Raw genomic sequence first — 17,535 nt, 5'->3', positions numbered from 1 at the left:
GAAAGTGTGCAGCTGGGGGAGTCTTCTGGAAGATGGGCCAACCTCAGAGATGTGTTCAGGGCCATTAGGAATAGCAGACTTGTTGCCATAGTTAGGGTGAAATATGCCGGGTTTGCCTGGAACATCCGCAGTTTGTGCCTGAAATCCTGGCGTAAGTATTAAGGGTACCTTTTTTATTTTTAAGACTGTCTTAATTTGGAAGCTAAGTCTTACGGGCTCTTTATCTATAGAGGATGTAAATCAAGCAGAACATTAATGTCTGCCCAAATGGCAAAGTTCTGCTGGTATCTTTTAGGTTCATCTAATGGTGGTGGTCAGAATCTAACCAAGACCAGCCATGAAGATCATGCTTGTTTCAAGTCATAGGGGAGCCAGCTGCTGTCTAGAGCAATAGCCCTTTTCTCACCAAGAGGGAGAACTCTGCAGTTGGCCTGGAATATCTGCAAATGGGCCAGCAAGTGAGGCTGTTGCCAGAAAGCCCGGCCCATTTGAGGGAGAACAGATTTCCACTTGGGGCCATGTGCCCCTTCTCCTCACTCTGACCTTGACTATGTGCTACAGGGCACGTGCTGAAGCATGCAGATCTGTAATGACTGGAGGTACAGTATGTGAGGGGACTGCTCTGTGGTGGACAGCAAACTGACTGATGAAAGTGGGTGGGCTAGGTCAGAGGTGAAAGGTGCCTCTTCTCCCCAGGCTGGCCACACAAGTGTGAGAGGAGATTCCTGGGTTCTTCCTGGTGCTCCGAATCCCTGACAGCTGTCAAATGTAGGGAGGACAGTATGTGTCCCTTGAGGGACTAGCTGCTTCCTGGGGTGGCTGGGGACACAACCTTAGATCTTAACTGGAGGAAGGAGCGTGAGGGACTTTTTGCCTCTAATCTGTGGATATCTGTAGAGTTAGGATCCTACTTGAAAACAAGGACTGGCATTTTTCAAGCTGAGATTTGATCAGTACAAACTGGCATTTTCTAGTAGAAAGGCATGGCTCTTGAATCACAATGTGTGAGTTATAATTTTGGCTCTATCCCTGACCTACTGTGTGGCCTCAGACAAGTTGTACTTCCTCTCCAAACCTGTTTTTCCATCAGTAAATTGGGGTTAATTCTTATCCCCATGATCTCATACTGCCTCATCTATCCCTCACTCAGGAAACAAAGGAGCTTTGTAAAGTCATAACGTTACTTTATTTTCTTACCCAGTATGTACAGAGCACCTGTCACGGGCAGTGTGTGCTGGGCACCAGGAGAATGACAGTGATCGAGGTAGTCGTGGTCTTGGCACCTCATGGAGGTGCTGTTTCATGGTAAGAAATACATGGCAAAACAGTAAATAAATGGGCAAAAGAAGTACTTGAATATCCTGTTAAATGGTGTGAAGAAAACACACACGGTTCTGAGAGAATACATCTGGGTGGGGGTGGCAGTTATTTCTTAGATAAGGTGATTTCTTAGATAAGGTGATCCAAGAGGATACATTGCTGAGGGTGACCTTTAAGCTGAGACCTGAGCCTGAGGAAACTGCTATGCCAAGTTGCAGAAATTCCCCAGGTAGAGGGACATGTGGCGAATCCCTTGCCATTCCTACACCTGGTTTACAGATTACCTTTCCTCCCCAGGATTGGGGGAGAGTGTCTGAGCCTGTTGGGTTAAGGATTAAGTCCACCTCCAAGATAGATGATTAGATGGAAAAAGCAAGATGCAGAACAAGGTGTCTAACTTCTGATCATCTGTTTAAAAGGATGTGTGTTTATTCGTGTACAGTTGTACATTTGCAGAAATCTCTAGGAGGGTACACTAAAAATTGGTGGTTGTGCCTAAGAAGGGAGTCTGGCAGATTGGGGTAAAAGAGAGACCTACTTGTAACTGCATATCTACTTGTACTTTTTAATTTTTGTTTTAGCCACATGCATATATTACTTTTCAATGCAAAAACCCAGTTGTTTAAAAATATGTATGCTTACTTAAAGGAAATGTTTGTAGGCCACTTGGCAACAAAAGTAAGACTGGTATATGAGCAGGGTATGTGGAATCTTCGGTACCAGCTAAACAAGCCAGGTGTGGGACTGAGCATGGGCCTGGGCCAACTCCAGCCTGGAGATGGGTGTGACTGACCCCAGGCATCCATTCCCACAGGCTCAGACATTTTCCTTGGCCTTTTTCTCACTGCATGTGACAGAGGTGTCTGTTTGCTTTCTTTGACATTCCTACCTAAAGTGACTGTTTCTTTGAACCTGACAATTGCAGCATGTGCTGCTTCTTACTATAATCATTTGTGTGCACTTTCAATTGCTTTCCAGAATTATGTCCCCCTAGAGTTGCTAGCATACATAGAGCTTCATGCAGTGTCAGTACTTGAGTAAGCGTGGAAGGCATATATATATAACAAGATTCACTTGCCCTGGTAGATTATTTATTGTTCCTCCTCCATGCTCTTTCCAAGCTAGGAAGGCCACTGATAACAATAACTTTCATCATGTATTAGGATGAAATCTTCCAATAGCTTTATAGGAAGCCTCTTGAATGATTGTAGAACGAGGTGTTTAAGTTAATTTAATTTTACTGTCTGCTTTACTCCCATTTTGTTATTGAAGTTCTTAAAGCATGTTTATGTTTATTTCCTTGCCTATAACGGTAATAATACTCCTTTTACATGGAATCCTTTCTCCCCTGGAGCAGGGCTGACAACCACTGAATGCAGGGAGAAGTTTAAAAACAGCCAAAATGGCTAAAGGTTTATTTGTAATAACACTCACTCATAAAGAAATTGCTTTCTCAGAGCTTATTCTTATTTTATACATAGCTTTAAGAAATAGAGTTTTCTAACTTAGAAATCTATAAAAAACTTATGGTAAAGAGGAATAGTTAGAGACACATGCCTTGACGTCAGGAGGAAATGACAACTTAGTAGCACAGAAAAGAAACGTAAAAAGCAGAGCCCTGACTTCAAGAAACATACTGTCAGGTGACGCATTCTTATAGAGGCAAGAATGTTTGTGTGCCCCAAAACATTACAGTAGTGGATATACAATCAGTGATTTTGAATTATCAAGGAAAATTATGCACTGAATCATTCGTTTAAAGAAGACAGAAGTCAATAAATCTTAGAAAGATTTTTATCAGAAATAATTAACATTTAGGGGCGCCTGGGTGGCACAGCAGTTAAGCGTCTGCCTTCGGCTCAGGGCGTGATCCCGGCGTTATGGGATCGAGCCCCACATCAGGCTCCTCGTCTATGAGCCTGCTTCTTCCTCTCTCACTCCCCCTGCTTGTGTTCCCTCTCTCGCTGGCTGTCTCTATCTCTGTCGAATAAATAAATAAAATCTTAAAAAAAAAAGAAATAATTAACATTTAAAAATGCTGTAATGCAAGGAATGTTTGTTTAACAGGATAAAGAATATTTGTCTAAACCAACATCCAACTCTGTAGAAAATAGGGAAACAGTAGAGACATTTCCATTAAAAACAGCAATATGATAAGAATGTTCCCTCCCACTTGACATTTAATATCACTCTGTGCAGTAAGGCATGGAACCAGAAAACAAAAGGTATAGCTGCTGAAAAGAAAAAACAAAGTGATCACTATTTTAAAATTGTATAATTACCGGGGCGCCTGGGTGGCACAGCGGTTAGACATCTGCCTTCGTCTCAGGGCGTGATCCTGGCGTTATGGGATTGAGCCCCGCATCAGGCTCCTCCACTATGAGCCTGCTTCTTCCTCTCCCACTCCTCCTGCTTGTGTTCCCTCTCTCGCTGGCTGTCTCTATCTCTGCCGAATAAATAAATAAAATCTTTAAAAAAATAAAAATAAAAATAAATAAAAGTGTATAATTACCTTCCAAGAAAACTTAAGAGCACTAATAGTAGTATTATTAGCATTAATAAGAGGTCAGTAAGATGGCCAGGCAGCATAAATACTTTATATGTTGTAGTTTTCCCAAGTCTTAACAATAGCTAGCTGGAAGAGTTTTTAGTACAAAGGATATTATTTTAATTTTTTAAGCATATAAAATACCTAGGAATGAGTAAGCAATATGTTGAACCTCAAAACATTACTAAGAGTAATAATTAAAGATGAATTGAATCAATGGAGGAGTGTACCATGTTCATGAATTGAAAGACTTGGTACTTTCACAGTATGTGAAACATCACTTCACGAAGGCTACATGGAACAGCTTACAGTTTAATTACCCTGATCCAAGTGCCAGCTTTACTACTTACCGAATGTGTAATCCTGGTCAAATTGCTAAATAATCCTGGTTCTAGGTTTTCTCATCTCTAGAATGGTGACAGTAATAATAGTTGCCTCAAAAGATTGTTGTGAGTTGTTATGCAGCAAGAGTGTAGAGCAGTGCCTGCTACATAGGAATGGCTCAATAAATATGAGCTATTATTTTTATACTAATTCCCCTAAATCAACATTTCAGTTCATGGGAATATCAAAGAAAAATCTAAAAGATGTTAGACCCAAGTGGATACTGGAATGTTATTTATTATTTAGTACTTCACAACAATTGGTAAGGAAGGGTTTTTCAATAAATAAGCTGGGGCAATTCACAACCATTACCAAAAAAGTTAGCCTCTCACTCTGTAGCAGTGTTTTTCAGAGTGTGGCCGCAGCCATCAGAATTCCTTGGAGCACTCCTAAAATGCAGATATTTTTAGAGGGTGGGGGAGGGGCAGAGGGAATCGGTAAGAGAGAATCTCAAGCAGGCTCCACGCCCAGTGTGGAACCTGACAGGGGCTCGATCCCAGGACCCTGAGATCATGAACTGAGCCAAAAATCAAGGGTCAGACACTTAACCAATTGAGCCACCCAGGCATCCCTTAACATGCAAACTTTTAAGGCTTACGTTGAGCTTCTCATTAAAATGTGGAACCACTGTCATATACCACCCATCAGAATACTTTCCAGATGAATTACTGGGATAAATGTCGACATCGCCATCTAAAACCAGAAGACAGAATAAGGAAGTATTTACATTATCTTCCGTATTTTCAATATAAGATATTTTACAGTTCAGTAAGAAAAATAAGAGTGTGCAAGAGTGAAAAGGGTAAAGGACATGGATAACCAAAGCACAAAAGAAAAAGGGAAAAGGCCAATAAGCATATGGAAAAATGCCGAACTTGACTAACACTCAAAAAATACACATTAAAATAACATCATTTTTCATATTTCGGGAGAGAAAGTACTTTAAAAATGATAAGATCCAGTGATGCTAAGGGTACAGTGAAATGGGCATTTCGATATTCAGGTGAGGGTAGAGTTGCTAAAGCAGCTTTCTGAAATGCTTTGTATGGAAAGTCTGAAAAATAACTATATCTGGGGCCAAGCTATTCATCTTCCATGAATTTATCTTGGGGAGAATCAGAGATTCTTTTTTTTTTTTTTAAAGATTTTATTTATTTATTCAACAGAGATAGAGACAGCCAGCGAGAGAGGGAACACAAGCAGGGGGAGTGGGAGAGGAAGAAGCAGGCTCATAGCGGAGGAGCCTGATGTGGGGCTCGATCCCGTAACGCCGGGATCACGCCCTGAGCCGAAGGCAGACGCTTAACCGCTGTGCCACCCAGGCGCCCCAGAATCAGAGATTCTTATACAGACTTATGTATGCAGGTATCTGTCAAAGCGTTATTTTAATAGAAAAAATTGGAAACAGCTGAAATGTCCAACAATATGGTAACAGTTAACTCAATCATGGTTCATCCATGAGACGAATACTCTGTGGTCATCAGAAATCATGTTTTTGAAGAATCCTGTCATTAAATTACCTGAGAAAATGCTTGCAATGTATTAAGTGAAAACATCAGGATACAAGCTATATATAGCATGATTCCTTTTTTTTTTATCAAAAATAATCACAGACCTAGATAAAAGATGGAAAGAAGGAAAGAAAATATACCAACATGTTAATGGTGCTTATATCTGGGTGGTTGGATTTGAGCAATTTTTATGTTCTTTATACTTTTCAGATTTTCCAGTTTTGTGCAATGGACACTCATTGGTAATGAGAAAAATGTTAGTTGAAACAAAATCAAACAGATGAGACTGGCTGAGAGATTTTGAAAATGAGTTGTATTTAGCATTGGGTGTTACACACAACTAATGAATCGTTGAACACTACATCAAGAACTAATGATGTACTATATGTTGGCTAGCTGAACATGATAATAAAAATTAAAAAATAAAAAGGTAGTAATGAGAAGATGGTGGTCCTGGATTTAATAGAATGAATCGATGAAGCAGAATGGATACATCAGAATCTGATTGTTTTGGGGGGCAGTGCAGCATGAGGGTGGACAGGCAGGCTGGGGGCAGAGTGCGTGGGGCCCTGCAGGTGCCACTGCTTCTCAGAGAGGCTGAACCCCCTCTGAGTAACCCCCATCCTGCAGACTCCCTGACCGGGCATGAATGAAGCCTGCACCCCCGAGGGCTCGCTGTAGCATAGCAGGTGCATCCAAACATGCCACTCAGGCAGAGGCGTGCGCTGTGTGGCCAGTTCTTTTTATTTGATTTTATTCTTTTTTAAGATTTTATTTACTTATTTTGAAGAGAGAGAGAGAGAGAGCAAGCACGTGAGCAGGGGGAGGAGCAGAGGGAGAGGAGAGAGAGAGTCTCAAGCAGACTCCAGGCTGAGTGCGGAGCCTGATGCGGGGCTCAATCCCGCAACCCTGAGATCATGACCTGAGCCAAAACCGAGCGTCAGACACTTACTCAACTGAGCTGCCCAGGCACCTCAGCACCTCCCCTCCCCAATTCTCCTTTTGACTCTGCTACTTTTAAAGGAAAACTCTCTGGTATAAAGTTTGCTCTTGAGGGGCGCCTGGGTGGCTCAGTCGTTAAGCGTCTGCCTTCGGCTCTGGTCATGATCCCAGGGTCCTGGGATCAAGCCCTCTCCCACTCCCCCTGCTGGTGTTCCCTCTCTTGCTGTGTCTCTCTCTGTCAAATAAATAAAATCTTTAAAAAAAAAAAAAAAAAGAGTTTGCTCTTGGGATGCCCCGAGGTTGCCAATACAGTTTTCTGGCTGAGCTTTCTTTCCTTTTATTTCCATCTAGCACCCAGCCTAGCTCCAGGAATTTGGCTGCTTGCTGGTCCATAACAGTGGATGGGACATTTTGGAGACAAGTGTTTCCCCACTGGCATGGTGCTCAAGGCCTGGGAAAGTGCAGTCTCTGTTGGCCACCCAAAATGGACGATAGTGGCACCCAAGGACACCAGAATGGCTGGGAAGGTTGGCCTCAGGTATGTTTGGAGGAGCAGCAAAAGGCTCATGGGCGTTGAAGCCCTTTACACTGGGTGTTGACTCCTGCTGTGGGAACTCAAAGAAGCTGCATGACCTTGGGCGTGACCATGTCCCTTCACTTCAGTGGTCAGCCTCAGGCCCCCCCTTTATAAATAAAGTTCCCTATCGGTAATAAGTACCTTGAGGGGCCATGTGAGCCTTAGGTAAGAAAATGTATGCAAAATATTTATCTCAGCCCCACGTGAAGGTGGTCCGTAAATCACAGTTATGATGACTTTGGCCTTTCTGCCTTCCCCCAGCCAGGCAGCATGCAGTGTATGGTGCTAGGTGCTGGTAAAATATACTTGGCATCTGTGCAGCAAGACTTCAAGGGCTGCAGGTTGTCGTTATTATTACTGTTGCTACTGCTGTTGTTGCTATGGCCTCTGCCCCTGGGCACCGTGTGAGGAGATGGCAAGCCTCACCAGTCCCCACCTTCAGCAAGGCCTGCAGCTCTTAGGTCTTTGTGAGAACAGGCTTTTTGCTGGTTCTCTTATCTGCCTGAGCTGCTCAGAAGATGGAGAGCAAGTGGCTGGGAGCCTGAGTGGGTGTGGCTATTCCCTGAAATGAGCACAAAGCCTGGCTTTGCCCTCTGTTTTCCGCTTTCTTGTGTTTGCAAACTCTGCTCACAGTAACCTCCTTAACTGGGCCTTCGGGAGCTGCTGGGCAGGGTCAGTGAGTCAGCCCGAGAGCCCGGGAGCCAGCCCCTGTAACCACTGTGCCAGGTCCCTGATCAAGTGGAGCAGAAGTGTTGACATTTCGGTCTGCAGTGTCAAAAAGCAGGCACAGCAAGCAGGGGCCACCCCCGAGGTGGCCATGCTCGACCTGAGTGGGAAACAAAAAGGTTTTATGTTGTGCACAGACTTTTGGAAATGTTAGTCGTTTTGTGTTTGACTTAGGGGATATTAGGAAAAATCAAATGCACTGAATGAGAAAAGCTCAATTTGAATAAAAGAGTCATTTTAATGTTAATATGAAGAAATATATAAAATCAATAATAACACAGGTGGTAAGTGGATGATGGCAAAAATTGTGACCATGGTGGGGATGAGCATTTGAGAAGTGCTAGCCCAGGGGAACTGGAATTCCATGTTGTCTTTTGTCATGTGAGTGGGCCCTTCTGATTCATCCATTTTTATGGGCTATCTTAAATGAATAGTGGCAAGGCAGGGGATCCTTTACATTTGTCCAGACCTAGGGGAGGCTTTATCAGAAGTTACCAACTTGGTGCTTGTCTGAAGCTTGTTTGAGTCTGTAGATACACGGAAAACAGAATGCACTTTTGGCTGCTATGGTTGGCTTAGCATTTTCTTGGCTGGATCAGATAATAGAGAAGATTTCTGTTCCTTTTATGTCTGTGGCCAACAGGTCAGATATGTGGAACAGAATTGTCCATCCAAATCAGGTGGGGAAGCGTGGCTGATGTGATTAAGTGACATGGCTTTTCTTTCTATGAACTGAGTTGTGGAATCTAAGTGTGCCTGGTGGAGGGCTAGTGACACCCTGAGCCCTATCCCTGTTGAATTTCCTGTCCATTGGCGGTGACGAGCCTGGGGAGTGAGGGTGAGACCAGAAGTGTGGTTGACCTGGTCCTTGAAGGGAAGGTGGGGAAGAGACTTATGGGAGGAGGAGAGTCACGGGCAAAGGCACAGATCCTGCCAGTCTAAGAAGACCTAGGCTGTGTGTCATGAAGATCGAGGAGCCACGAGAGCCAGATGAGGGGAGTGTGGTAGGGACAGTAGGAGATGAGGCTTACAGGGTAGTATGGATTGGACCCAGGAGACTACGATTCCCTCCTGAGAGGTAAACTTGTTTCTAGGGCATTACCTGGGTTCTGGTTGCTCAGGGTCCTTCTTACCCAGCTTAGGGCTGCTCACCCTAAGACTCAGTGGGGCATGATGAGGCCCTCCGGGCAGAACGGGGGCCCTAACCGGTACAGCCCATCCCTTCCATCTCAACTGGGAAGTTCTGCTCTAGGGCTCAGGGTTTAGTTCCCTGTCAGTGTGCATTGGATCCCAAGATGACTGATGGCAGCCTGGCATTTTAAGGCCTTTTGGGATGCCCCCAGGTGGAATGGGGGAAGAAGGCCATTGAAGGGAAGGCAAGAATATGGGAGACAAACGTCCCCAGACTCTCTGTCTTGCTTGAGCTGACTGTGACAACTGCTGGGACATTTTGGAGAGAAGTGTTTTTTGCAGGGGATCGTCCAGGTCTCGTGGTTCTGCCTTTACTTCCTAGTGAGGGGCAGGGGCTGGCAAACTCTGGACATGTGTCTGGTTCAATAACACTACCCTGGCCACCAAGAGGGTGGATCATCCCAGGCTCCAGCAATGGCTTTGTCTGTATGAGCTGAACTGCCACCCCAGGCCTTCGAGTTTCTAACTGCCCCATCTCTTCTGGGCTTAGAAATAGCCTCCGGGTCTCTCAATGTCAATGGCAGACCCTAAAACCAAGGCTAAACCTTGATGCAGAAAACCTCAAAAAGGTTGGGATGGAGTGGGGATAAGACTACTTGGAATTGTGAGGCTGAACTTCGGGAACCAGGGTCTACCTGCCCTCTTCGGTCCTTTTCCATTTCTCTGATGAAAGTTTGGACAAGGTGGGTGGTAATGAGTTTATTTAACATGTCAGATTCCTGAGGCAGATGCTTGAGTATAAACAAAGCTTTTAAATACCCAGCTGTTTCTCTGCAAAGTGGGATTTCTTCCATATTTTCCTGTAAACATTCATGGGCGCGTGAGCTCTGCTTAAATGTCAGGATTGGTTGTTCTCGGCATTACTGGTCACTGGCTTCGAGATTCTGCAGAGCAGGCTTCCTAATTCCTCCCTCTTGTGGTTCAAACCTCTGGTGGCTCTCATCAGAATGGATTAGAGGGTGGTAGCCAAATCCATGCCTTAGAGGCATCCTGAAGCCCTGAGAGGCCAGGTCAACCATATGGTCCTGAGAGAGCTGACTTTATGGGCCCATTGTCATGGGGGGGCTTCTTGCGAATGGGGTGAGGGAGCTGCACAGTTCTAATTTCCTCTGTGCCTATCGCCAAACTTGGATGATTCCCTTTGCCTGCACTGCTCCCAATCCTGACTGGCCAGGCCAGACCTGCTTGCCTGGGTTCCTTTGGCACAGGGAATCAGGGAGGGCTTTCAAGAGGAGGTGACATTTGGCTGGGTTTTGAAGGATAGGTAGGATATGTGGAGATGATTATAGGGAGACATCCAGAGGTTAAATGTGGAGTCTAAGGCTTCTAATTCCTCTGAATAACTGCAAAGCCCTCAATAGCCGCTCTGTGCCTTAGTGAACACTCCTAAGCCCTTTCCATGGAGGTACTGCAACCACAGAGGGGTTGATCCACACCCAGAGGAACATGAAGACAAGCCCTAACATATTTTAGACAAGTGTAGAATTTCCAGAGGTGCCTCTTTAGGGCTAGGTTATCCTCTGATGGAGAAGCCCACTTAGTATTTAGTTTGCTTTCCATGTATCTGCTTGGACAGAGAGACGGAGTAAGTTGTTGGAGGGGAGGAGAGTGCAAGAGGAATAAAATGAGATTTGGGTCCCAGGGGTAGCCTGGGAAGAGCATCCCCATGAGTCTGGACTAGCTTAAGACAACTGAGGATACTGGGACCAAAGGGAGGTGAGATTGGGCAGATTTAAATCAGTCGGTGGTTGACAGTCCCTTCTGTGGGCTGGGGTGTTGCGTGAGACCTATCTCACTGTTCCCAGGGTTATATCAGAGAAGAGGCTGGTGCATGTGGACAGAGAAAAACGGAACCTCTCTCCGTCTTTCACTCCTACCCTCCCTCCCTCCCTCTCTCCTACTTTGGAGGGATGTCAGAGGCGTCATTACTGAGATAGAGGGTAGGGTTTGAAATACATCATGGATTTAATAATGGAGATTTGTGGGATTTCATCTTGCATGCCTCAGCCCCCCGAGGCCACCCCATGTCCAGATGAGCATATGTGTGAAGACAAGGATATATGTCTGCAGGCTGGGGCCAGGAAGCTGCAGCTGGTGCTAGGTTAATTTCCAAAATTAGGCTGTGGTCTCTTTTCGTAAAGTCCCCAACAATTATAACTGTTAAACTGTAGCTTTCTAAGGGGGGGAAATTTCATTCTCTTTCCAGTTCTGCTTTGTGGACTATTGCACAGACATTCAGCGTTGGAGTGAACCTAAAGGGGCAACCAATGCCAGAATCTCTGGTGTTATAGCCTCTTTAAAGCAGCCCAGCTTAAAGAAAAAAACTTCCCGTTTGGATATATAGCCAAACACCTGGGTTGGAATCCAACTGCATAAAACAGGCATGGAATGCCAGGAATGCAGCACCTGCGGATAAGCGATTGACTCAGAGGCCAGTGTGGTCTCTGAAGACAAGGACTCTCCAGTGCCCCTCTCCACTATCTGCCCCTAGGGGACAGCTGAGTAGGGAGGGGCTGGAGGTGATTGTCAGCGTGGTGTTGTGGAAAGATCTGGGGCTTTGGAGTCACATCGATCTAGCTTCTAATCCCAAGGGACACTGGACAGTGCAGGGTAAGGAGTGAGCAAGTAAGATCGAGAAGGGAAAGAAGCCAATAGAGGGTACAGTGGGTTACTCTCTGAGTGACTGAAGGTTCATCAGACTCAGGAGCTCTGGGAAACAGTGCAGAATGTGCTCAGAGTTATCACAACTGAGGGGTGAGAGGGCGGGGGTACTGGCCCTGTAAGTCCCATCCATCAGGGGTTGAGGGCTGCTGCCGGTGGTGAGGGGTGTTAACTTCTTGGTACTCAGGGTTGCTCTGTGCGTGGGCTGACCAGGCTCCACTGGCCTGAGAAAGCCTTAGGACAAAGACTTTTGGGACCTTGTGTTTGGAAGCCATGCAGTTGACATGCTAATGGTGGAGGGGGTAGGGGCAAGGTACCAGCAGTGAGTGACTATGGCAGGTACCCAGACCCAGAGATTCCTGATCTGATCACTTCATCTCTGTGACCCTGCTGGGAACCCAGTGGGTGATCCTCTCCCAGGGGATGGGGGGATTTATTCTTACCGAGGACTTGGAAAGGATCATGCCTGATGAAGGAAAGAACGTTAGGGTTCGTTAGGGTTTGAAGCCGACAGCCAAGAAAGAATTCTTGAGACATCTTTGGTGCAAAAAGGTGGTTCAGGGACAGGACCTGTGGGCAGAAAGAGCTGTACTGGGGTCGTGAGGAGTGACCCATTATATACTTTCAAGTTGGTAGGGGGTTAGGGATAGTGTAAGTCTCTAAGGAATTTGGAAGCAAGGTTTCCAGGACCTTGGGGGGCTAGCTATTGTTAGGAAAAGGTCATTTAATTACCGTCTAATAAAACCTTAGTCATGAGACCCTTAAGATGTATATCAGTAGGCCATATGCTTGGGGGATGATTGCCAACACGTATCTTGGGGGGGGATTAGAGATAAAGGAAATTTCTAAAGGAATTTTTATAGGTTAAAGTAGACTTACAGGATCCTGGAAGGGTGGGGGGAGAGTGGGGGATCGGGCTAGGATCGTCTTTTGCCCTTCACAAAGTATTAACTTTGAGGCAGTTGAGTCCCTAGAGGAATGTCATTCTGCCTGTTTCAAGGACTTGTCAATGGGCTGTAGGCAGTAAGGAAATTTAATAATTTTTCTTCTGCTTTTGTTTCCCACATCAATACTTATGTCAGGAAATGAATGACTAGGGTAGAATGTGGCAGGTTGCTGAGAGTTTGGGGCAGGCAGGCCACAGTCACCTTTCTGCAGTAATCTTCCTGCCGACGAGGAGCCAGTCTGGACCGGGCAGTGCTCTTGTGTCCAGCCAGCTTTCTTGGACACACAGGCTTGTGGCTTCCTCCCATCTCTGCTGTAGTCCCATGAGGCCTCCTGGGAAGGTTTCTTCTGTGGCTCTTTCTAATGAAAAATCTCTTCCACAGCCCTGAGAACTGAGCACCTGGCCCCATAGGAAAGCTTGGAGAATATTGTTGCAGCCATGTTCCTCATCATTGGGATGATGAGACCAAGGCTCTGGTAAAGACTGGGCAGAGCCTTGACTTGAGTATCCTGGGCCAGGGGGTCTCAGTTGATGGAATTTTAGACATTAAACATGTCTCTCCCTTCTGAGGCTGAGGATGGAAGGGAATGGCTGAGCACCATTCTCATGCAACAATGTTGGGAGCTGGGCCTGGCCCAAAGGGGGCAGCACCATCTATGCCCTGCTGCTCTCTAACCCCAGAAGGTAGCCAGGATAGACGACAGGGCCTGTGGGAGGATTCTGAACCCTTCCTCACTGACCCTGGAGTTCAACACGAAGCCTCTAGTTAGAAGTACATGCATCTTTCATTCGGAGAAATGGACAGTTTTGTGGCTGGATGATCAGTGATCAGAAGCCTGCCATGCAGAGTATAGGGTTCTCTGGGTGGAATTTGGGTCATGGTTTGGTTAGGAGAGTGGAGAATGGAAAATGAGGGAGGAAAATAGACTGAAGAGTCTCAACTTCCTCGTGGTGGGGTTTCCTTTCATGGGCTGATGAATTTCCTGGGAAGTGGGCTCAGGTTATTCTGTGACTTTTGTGTCCAAGGTGTGGAGTTGGAGCCGTGCCTTGTGCCTTTGAGATGCATGCAGCCTTTCATCTCTACATGGCTCCCATCTGTTTGGCAGCTCAAGAATGGCTCTGTGCAACTGGCACTTGAGTGGTTCTCATTTTAGAAAGATTTCAGGCCAACTTAATGTTCCCAGGAGACCAAATTTAAAGGCAAAAACTCCAGGGTGACCAGCAAATGCCTGATTTTCCAGAACTAATCTATCCTCCTCAACTTGTCTCCTCACCTCTCCCCAAATCAGCACAGCCGTCAAAGTCATTCTCATATTGTGCAAAATGACAGCTGTAATCACAGATGAATGCGACAGGTCTGCTCTGGAGAGGAGAATCTGGAGGATGAGTCATTTAAATGGCTGTGAGGTTGGGTTTGCACTATCCCCCCATACGAGGAACAGCCGTATGATTTAATGAGCTTCTCAGTCTAATCATTAGTGTCGATTTTAAATGGGCATTACTTCTCATAGGGTATTTTTGCTCTTTATCTAAACCACTGTTTGGCAGAGGAATTCCTTTGAATTCAGACTTAGGGAAGGGAGAAGTCTTTGAGACCATGCCAGCCTACATGTTGTGTTTCTTAAGATCCCCTCTACCTGTGTGGTTCTTGTCCCTCGAGGGTTAAGATGAAAGACTAACCTGAGTGTGACATCTCTTGTGGCTGGATAGTCTCTTCCAGCGTCCTCTGGAGGCCTGGCCCATGGGGACATCATGAGTTATCAGGATGACCAGGTCACAGAAGGCCTTACATGCCATACTGCAATGTGTAGGCTTTGCCCTGAGGGCCGTGGGGAGGAAAGTGGCAGGAAAGTGGCAAGGAAGCTTAGTGCCTGCCTAGAAGGATGGCTCAGGTTTCCGTGTGGTGGATGGATGACACGAGAGAACTCAGGAACACAGAGACTTCATGGGAAGCAGATATGGGCCCAGGTGAGAGAAGACATGATGGCTTGGACTCAAGCAGGGGTGGAAGGAGTGTAGAAGAGAGGCACATTCAAGAATATCCAGGAGATAAACCTTAAAGTCCATCAGGATGGACTGTGAGATACTAAAGGAGGAAAAGTCTAGCTCCTGCCCCGAAAATAGTGATGTACAAAGTCAAGGTTGACTTTGACCCCTTATTCTTGGGATCATGTTACTGAACACATGGATCTCCAAGCCACTGGGAGGGAAATCTCATGAAAAAAACAGAGAGAAGAGCCTGAGCAGAAAGAATAGTGGGAAGGAAATTCAAACCAATATTTTGAACTATTTTTTTTATCATCATTTCCCAGACAATGTCATTATCCTAATTTGAAAGAGAGCGATTCAATTCATTTTCTATTTGTGGTTGCCAGCCCCATGAATACTTGATGGTTTTGGATTACAAAGCTTCCAGCAGTGGCTCTCATGCGGTCAATAGAATGGAGGGCAAGGAGAGGCCCGCGTCGAGGTATTGATAGGCTGTGTACCTCCTCATGTGTCTCCTGCTTCAATAGCATCTATTTTGAGCTGAGTTCTTTCTGAAGCTCTGGCAGGGTGAGGAAAATGAGCATTCTTCCTGCTTCCAGGGCTGGCTGTCAGAGTTCTGGAAATGATCTTTTGTGACAAATGGCAATGGCTTCAGGTTATGTGGGAGGACTGCAGCCCTCAGATAGGTAATTATCTCTGTGGTTTAATAGTGATTGCAGGGGGATGGGGGAGCTGATCCGAGTAATGGGAACACGACAGACTAGATGAAGTTATGTTTTTTCTCTGTGAGCCTTGTTGTTGTTTAGATTTCTTGTAAGACAGTGGGTTTTATTGATCAGAGGCATGCCTACCATGAGAAAGATAAGTGGTCCTGGAAGAACTTTGAAATATGGCACAACTTGTCACAGACATTGCTATGGACTGAATTGTGCACCCCTCAAATTCATAATCCCCCCATGTGATTGGACTTGGAGATAGGGCTTTTGGCAGAGATAGTTAAGGTTAAATCAGGACGTAAGGGAGGAGTCCTAATCTGATAGGATTTGTGGCCCTAAAAGAAGAGAAGGAGGGAGAAAGAGAGATCCATGCACACATACTGAGGAAAGGCCGCGTGAGGACACAGCAAGAAGGTGGCCACCTGCAAGCTAGGAAGCGGGCTTTCACCAGAACCCGACCATGCTGGCACCCTGATCTCTGACTTCTAGCCTCCAGAACTGTGAGAAAATATATTTCTATTGTGTAAGCCACCCAGTCTGTGATGTTTTGTTACGGCAGCCCAAGCAGACTGAGACAGACAGGTACATGTGAGGATGATTCAATCATAGTATTTATTTGAACAAAACAAATCCAATCTCATGATACTAAGTTTGTAATCAGCAATAAAAAATGATTCTCCTGGATTTAGATTTTTGTACAATGAAGTAGCAAATATCTTGCTCAGTTTTAGAATCTGCATAAACAACATGAGCTCTAAAAAAGAATTTAAACTTAATTTAAATTTGAAGTTGGCAAATGGCTGACATATTCCCCATATGACTTCTGAATTCTTTCAGGGAAAGTAAACCCATTTCTCCCCACGTTTGAGCTCTTTTCTGAGACTAAGTTAGAATTGGGGAAGGCCAAGTGCTTCATGTTATTTTCGTTTCTGTTCTGTAGGGGTACTTTGCCCCTATCCGTCTTTTAGTAAGTCCAATTTTCTCTCCAAGAACAAGGTAGGAAGGCAGGGCCAGCTCCATGTCACCTGGGTCATGAGGGAGTGCTGGGTGTGCTTAGCCTGTGGGGTCTGCTGCTTCCTCATAAGGAAGTGGCTGCCATTTCTGTCACCCTCTGGGGAGACATTGCTGGCATGGAGTCCATTCTGCAACCCAGTGTACGTACAAAAGCAAAGAACAAGAGAAGCGATAAAAAGAGGGAGGGATAAAATATCTTCTAGAGCTGATCAATGATCCAGTGATTGGAGATCCTAGCCAATGACCAATAATCATGGGACCTTGAGATCCCTGACATTGAGCTAGACACCATAGAGGGACACTAGAGAAAGAGGAAGCTTGGGTCCTGCCGTCAAGGAACTCATGGTCTCCTTGAAGAAATAAGACCCACAGGAAGGCAAGACAAGTCCAAGTAGGGGTCTGACTTCCACTGGGGGAGTTTTTAAGAAGCGAAAGCAGTGATTTGGGGTTCAGCCCTGGGTTAGTGGCATGCCTAATACCTGGGTCTGGGAAGGCCTTCTGGAGGAGATGGACTTGTTCCATTCCTCAGAGAGAGATGAAGTCTGGGAGGCCCAAGGCAGAGAATGGTTGCTAGTTTGCTCACTCAGAGAATACTTTTTAAGTACTGACTGCCTGTCAGGCCTGAGCTGTGTCATGGAAAGGAGAGAGCAAGTAGCCGCATGTGCATGGGGAATTTCTCTAGGTCTGTTGCAGCTTTGAGAACCAAGAGAGCTAAAGCCAGGTGAATTCCTTATTCACGGGAGGAAGCCAGGTGTCCCCATGCACTGAGTGCGGTCATTGTTGCAGCTTTGTTTTGCGACAACTGCTAATTACCTTCATCTGTGTCTCCGGTGACTCCAGTACCCATACCCCCTCCCAGTGGCCCCACGTGACTCTCAACCTCATGGGGACAGGATTCCTGGGGCAGACCTCAGAAAGCACATGCTGTGTGCAAGAAAATGCTAGTGACCCTGCCCTCCAGCCTCTCCTTGTTCACGAGCATGTGGTGTGCAGGGCTGCTCCACGTCTAC

The 17,535-nt window shown here is 45.7% G+C and overlaps 1 protein-coding gene across 1 annotated transcript in view; it reads left to right on the top strand.

Moving 5' to 3' along the window:
• The window catches only part of SLC25A48 (solute carrier family 25 member 48), a 211,959-nt gene that overhangs the window by 47,432 nt on the left and 146,992 nt on the right, over positions 1 to 17,535 (top strand). The window contains exon 2 of the mRNA XM_087862251.1: positions 7,057 to 7,243. The gene's annotated coding sequence lies outside the window, so the exon portion shown is untranslated. The remainder of the gene's footprint in view (positions 1 to 7,056; positions 7,244 to 17,535) is intronic.

The sequence above is a fragment of the Ursus americanus genome, chromosome 5, assembly GCF_024610735.1.
Source record: "Ursus americanus isolate L20-20 chromosome 5, mUrsAme1.1.p, whole genome shotgun sequence".
Classification (NCBI taxonomy): Eukaryota; Metazoa; Chordata; class Mammalia; order Carnivora; family Ursidae; genus Ursus; species Ursus americanus.
This window is presented reverse-complemented; position numbering and strand designations above follow the sequence as displayed.